The 6,394-nt window shown below is 42.0% G+C and overlaps 2 non-coding genes across 2 annotated transcripts; one reads left to right on the plus strand and one right to left on the minus strand.

Moving 5' to 3' along the window:
• Positions 1-348: 348 nt before the first annotated feature.
• Positions 349-456, minus strand: LOC130959722 (small nucleolar RNA R71). The gene has a single exon (XR_009078789.1). It is a non-coding gene; the product is annotated as a small nucleolar RNA R71 (small nucleolar RNA).
• Positions 457-5,686: 5,230 nt separating this feature from the next.
• On the plus strand, positions 5,687-5,794 carry LOC130958463 (small nucleolar RNA R71). Its single transcript, XR_009077583.1, has one exon. It is a non-coding gene; the product is annotated as a small nucleolar RNA R71 (small nucleolar RNA).
• The last annotated feature ends 600 nt before the right edge of the window (positions 5,795-6,394 follow it).

Genomic DNA, 6,394 nt, shown 5'->3' on the forward strand with positions numbered 1-6,394 from the left:
ACTGCACCTACTCCCGACTTCTATGGGAGAAGCATCTCTATCCCTGCCATTGGAGCAAACAACTTTGAGCTTAAGCCTCAATTAGTTTCTCTAATGCAATAGAATTGCAAGTTCCATGGACTTCCATTGGAAGATCCTCATCAGTTTTTAGCTGAATTCTTGCAAATCTGTGACACAGTCAAGACTAATGGGGTTGACCCTGAGGTCTACAGACTGATGCTATTCCCTTTTGCTGTAAGAGACAGAGCTAGAATATGGTTGGACTCTCAACCTAAAGAAAGCCTGGACTCTTGGGAAAAGCTAGTCAATGCCTTCTTGGCAAAGTTCTTTCCACCTCAAAAATTGAGTAAGCTTAGAGTGGAAGTCCAAACCTTCAGACAGAAGGATGGTGAATCCCTCTATGAAGCTTGGGAAAGATACAAACAATTAATCAGAAAGTGTCCCCCAGACATGCTTTCTGAATGGAGCATCATAGGTATTTTCTATGATGGTCTCTCTGAACTATCCAAGATGTCTTTGGATAGCTCTGCTGGAGGATCTCTTCATCTGAAGAAGACGCCTACAGAAGCTCAAGAGCTAATTGAAATGGTTGCAAATAACCAATTCATGTACACTTCTGAAAGGAATCCTGTGAACAATGGGACTAGTCAGAAGAAAGGAGTTCTTGAGATTGATACTCTGAATGCCATTTTGGCTCAGAATAAGATATTGACTCAACAAGTCAATTTGATTTCTCAAAGTCTGTCTGGAATGCAAAATGCACCAAGCAGTACTAAGGATGCTTCATCTAAGGAAGAAGCCTATGATCCTGAGAACCCTTCAATGGAAGAGGTGAATTACCTAGGAGAACCCTATGGAAACTCCTATAATTCTTCATGGAGAAATCACCCCAATTTCTCATGGAAGAATCAAGAGAAACCTCAACAAGGTTTCAACAACAATAATGGTGGAAGAAACAGGCTTAGCAATGGCAAGCCTTTTCCATCATCTTCTCAGCAACAGACAGAGAATTCTAAGCAGAACCCCTCTGACTTAGCAACCATGGTCTCTGATCTAATCAAAACCACTCAAAGTTTCATGACTGAAACAAGATCCTCCATTAGGAATTTGGAGGCACAAGTGGGACAGCTGAGCAAGAAAATTACTGAACTCCCTCCAAGTACTCTTCCAAGCAACACAGAAGAAAATCCAAAAGGAGAGTGCAAAGCCATAACCATGGCCGAATCTGGAGAGGAAAGAAAGGAGGTGGACGCCACTGTGGAAAACCTCAATGGGCGTGCACCAACCTCCTCTGAGTTCCCCAATGAGGAACCATGGGAATCTGAGGCTCAAAATGAGACCATAGAGATTCCATTGGACTTACTTCTGCCTTTTATGAGCTCTAATGAGTATTCTTCCTCTGAAGAGGATGAGTATGTCACTGAAGAGCAAGTTGCTAAATACCTTGGAGCAATCATGAAGCTAAATGACAAGTTATTTGGAAATGAGACTTGGGAGAATGAACCTCCTTTGCTCACCAAAGAACTGGATGACTTGTCTAGGCAGAGATTACCTCAAAAGAGACAAGATCCTGGGAAGTTTTCCATACCTTGTACCATAGGCACCATGACCTTCAAGAAGGCCCTGTGTGACTTAGGGTCAAGTGTGAACCTCATGCCTCTCTCTGTAATGAAGAAGCTAGGGATCTTTGAGGTACAAGCTGCAAGAATCTCACTAGAGATGGCAGACAACTCAAGAAAACAAGCTCATGGACTTGTAGAGAATGTTTTGGTAAAAGTTGAAGACCATTACATCCCTACTGATTTCATAGTCCTAGAGACTGGGAAGTGCATGGATGAATCTATCAACCTTGGCAGACCCTTCCTAGCCATAGCAAAAGCTGTGATTGATGTTGATAGAGGTGAACTGATCATTCAAGTGAATGAAGAATCCTTTGTGTTTAAGGCTCAAGGATATCCCTCTGTCACCATGGAGAAGAAGCATGAAGAGCTTCTCTCAATTCAGAGACAAACAGAGCCCCCACAGTCAAACTCTAAGTTTGGTGTTGGGAGGCCACAACCAAACTCTAAGTTTGGTGTTGAACCCCCACATTCAAACTCTAAGTTTGGTGTTGGGAGGTTCCAACATTGCTCTGAGTATCTGTGAGGCTCCATGAGAGCCCTCTGTCAAGCTACTGACATTAAAGAAGCGCTTGTTGGGAGGCAACCCAATGTTATATTTTATCTATTTTCCTTTGTTATTTTATATTTTTTGTAGGTTGATGATCATAAGAAGTCACAAAATCAATTGAAAAAGCAAAAACAGAACGAAAAACAGGAAGAAAAATAGCACACCCTGGAGGAAGAACTCACTGGCGTTTAAACGCCAGTGAGGCTAGCAGTTGGGCGTTTAACGCCCAGTCTGGCACCATTCTGGGCGTTTAACGCCAAAAAGGGGCACCAGACTGGCGTTAAACGCCAGAAAGGGGCACCAGCCCGGCGTTTAACGCCAGAATTGGCTCAAAACGTGAATTTGAATGCCATTCGGTGCAGGGATGACTTTTCCTTGACACCACAGGATCTGTGAACCCCACAGGATCCCCACCAACCCCACCATTCTCTCTATTCTTCACCCATTCACCAATCACCTCAACACCCCTATATAAACCTTCTTCACCCCTTCATCTTCACACAACCTAAACACCACAAATCCATCTCCCTCTCCTCCATTTCTTCTTCTTCTACTCTCTTCTTTCTTCTTTTGCTCGAGGACGAGCAAACCTTTTAAGTTTGGTGTGGTAAAAGCATTGCTTTTTGTTTTTCCATAACCATTTATGGCATCCAAAGCCGGTTCAACTGAGAAGGCATGACCTCAAGCCCATCACTAAGAAGAAGATGGAGCAAACAAGAGACCCCTCTCATCATGAGATCCCTGAGATACCTCAAGGGATGCACTTTCCTCCACAAGACTATTGGGAGCAACTGAACACCTCCCTAGGAGAATTAAGTTCCAACATGGGACAACTAAGGGTGGAGCACCAAGAACATGCCATCCTCCTCCATGAAATTAGAGAAGATCAAAGAATCATGAGAGAGGAGCAACAAAGACAAGGAAGAGACATTGAGGAGCTCAAGCACTCCATAAGACCTTCAAGAGGAAGAACAAGCCGCCATCACTAAGGTGGACCCGTTCTTTAATCTCCTTGTTCTTTACTTTCCTGTTTTTTTGAATTTTAGTGCTTATGTTATCTATGTTTGTGTCTTGTGATCATTAGTGTCTTAGTGTCTATGCCTTAAAGCTATGAATATGAATCCATCACCCTTCTTAAATGAAAACTGTTTTTATCACAAAAGAACAAGAAGTACAGGATTTCAAATTCATCTTTAAAACTAGCTTAATTAGTTTGATGTGGTGGCAACACTTTTGTTCTCTGAATGTATGCTTGAACAGTGCATATGTCTTTTGAATTGTTGTTCATGAATGTTAAAATGTTGGCTCTTGAAAGAATGATGAAAAAGGAGACATGTTATGAGGATCTGAAAAATCATAAAAATGATTCTTGAAGCAAGAAAAAGCAGTGAATACAAAAAAAAAAAGAGAGAAAACGAAAAAAAAAAAAAAGGGGAGAAAGAAAAAAAAGAAAGAAAAAGAAAGAAATAAAGTTGTGATCCAAGGCAAAAAGAGTGTGCTTAAGAACCCTGGACACCTCTAATTGGGGACTTTAGCAAAGCTGAGTCACAATCTGAAAAGGTTCACCCAATTATGTGTCTGTGGCATGTATGTATCCGGTGGTAATACTGGAAGACAGAGTGCTTTGGGCCACGGCCAAGACTCATAAAGTAGCTGTGTTCAAGAATCATCATACTTAACTAAGAGAATCAATAACACTATCTGGATTCTGAGTTTCTAAAGAAGCCAATCATTCTGAACCTCAGAGGATAAAGTGAGATGCCAAAACTGTTTGGAGGCAAAAAGCTTCTAGTCCCGCTCATCTAATTTGGAGCTATGTTTCATTGATAATTTGGAGTCTATAGTATATTCTCTTCTTTTATCTTATTTGATTTCAGTTGCTTGGGGACAAGCAACAATTTAAGTTTGGTGTTGTGATGAGCGGATAATTTGTACGCTTTTTGGCATTGTTTTTAGTGTTTTGGTAGTTTTAGTTGAGTTCTTAGTATATTTTTATTAGTTTTAATTAAAATTCACTTTTCTGGACTTTACTATGAGTTTGTGTGTTTTTCTGTGATTTCAGGTATTTTCTGGCTGAAATTGAGGGACCTGAGCAAAAATCTGATTCAGAGACTGAAAAGGACTGTAGATGCTGTTGGATTCTGACCTCCCTGCACTCGAAGTGGATTTTCTGGAGCTACAGAAGCCCAATTGGCGCGCTCTCAACGGCGTTGGAAGTTAGACATCCTGGGCTTTCCAAAACCGGCGTTCAAAGTCACCTACAGAAATTCCAGCGTTAAACGCCGGAACTGGCACCTAAATGGGAGTTAAACGCCCAAACTGGCATAAAAGCTGGCGTTTAACTCCAAGAAGAGTCTCTACACGAAAATGCTTCATTGCTCAGCCCAAGCATACACCAAGTGGGCCCGGAAGTGGATTTTTATGTCATTTACTCATCTTTGTAATTCTTAAGCTACTAGTTCCCTATAAATAGGACCTTTTACTATTGTATTTTCAGCTTCGGACATCTAGTTCTTAGATCATTTGAGGGCTGGCCTCACGGCCATGCCTAGACCTTGTTCTTATGTATTTTCAATGGTGGAGTTTCTACACACCATAGATTAAGGTGTGGAGCTCTGCTGTACCTCGAGTATTAATGCAATTACTATTGTTCTTCTATTCAATTCCGATTGTTCTTGTTCCAAGATACCACTTGTTCTTCAATTTGATGAATGTGATGATCCGTGACACTCATCATCATTCTCACTTATGAACAAGGTGACTGACAACCATTCTTGTTCTACAAGCATCCGAGGCTTAGTGAATATCTCTTGGATTCTTTAATCGGAATCTTCGTGGTATAGGCAGGACCTGATGGCGGCATTCAAGAGAATCCGGAAGGTCTAAACCTTGTCTGTGGTATTCTGAGTAGGATTCAATGATTGAATGACTGTGACGTGCTTCAAACTTGTAACCTACTGGGCGTTAGTGACAGACGCAAAAGAGGGATTCTATTCCAGTAGGGGAGGGAACCAACCGGTGATTAGCCGTACTGTGACAAAGTGCGTGAGCATTAGTTTTCACTGAGAGGATGGGAGGTAGCCATTGACAACGGTGAAACCCTACACGAGCTTGCCATGGAAAGGAGTAAGAAGGATTGGATGAAGGCATTAGGAAAGCAGAGAGACGGAAGGGAAGGCATCTTCATACGCTTGGCTGAAGCTCTCACCAATGATATACATAAGTATCTCTATCTTTATCTTTATGTTATTTTCCTTCATCACCATTATACATTTGAGTCTGCCTGACTGAGATTTACAAGGTGACCATAGCTTGCTTCATACCACCAATCTCCGTGGGATCGACCCTTACTCACGTAAGGTATTACTTGGACGACCCAGTGCACTTGCTGGTTAGTTGTGCGAAGTTGTAGTGATCACAATTTCGCCCACCAAGATCCTCCAGCAGAGCTATCCAAGGACATCTTGGACAGTTCAGATAGACCATCATAGAAAATACCTTTGATGCTCCATTCAGAAAGCATGTCTGAGGGACATTTTCTGATTAATTGTTTGTATCTTTCCCAAGCTTCATAGAGGGATTCTCCATCCTTCTGTCTGAAGGTTTGGACTTCCACTCTAAGCTTACTAAATTTTTGAGGTGGAAAGAACTTTGCCAAGAAGGCATTGACTAGCTTTTCACAAGAGTCCATGCTTTCTTTAGGTTGTGAGTCCAACTGGTGCACGAAATTGTGATCAATACTTTTACACAGAACAATCCCCGGTAATGGCTCCAAAGACTTGGTGCTCAATACCATGGCATAAACACAACTTCGCACAACTAACCAGCAAGTGCACTGGGTCGTCCAAGTAATAAACCTTACGCGAGTAAGGATCGATCCCACGGAGATTGGTGGTATGAAGCAAGCTATGGTCATCTTGTAAATCTCAGTCAGGCAGACTCAAATGGGTATAGTGATGAACGAAAATAACATAGAAGATAAAGATAGGGATACTTATGTATATCAGTGGTGTACGAGCTTCAGACAAGTGTATGAAGATGCCTTCCCTTCCGTCTTTCTGCTTTCCTAATGTCTCCATCCAATCCTTCTTACTCCTTTCCATGGCAAGCTCGTATAGGTTTTCACCGTTGTCAGTGGCTACCTCCCATCCTCGCAGTGAAAGCTAATGCACGCACTCTGTCACAGTGTGGCCAATCACCGGTGTGGTTCCCTCCCCTACCGGAA

This window comes from Arachis stenosperma, chromosome 10, assembly GCF_014773155.1.
Source record: "Arachis stenosperma cultivar V10309 chromosome 10, arast.V10309.gnm1.PFL2, whole genome shotgun sequence".
NCBI lineage: Eukaryota > Viridiplantae > Streptophyta > Magnoliopsida > Fabales > Fabaceae > Arachis > Arachis stenosperma.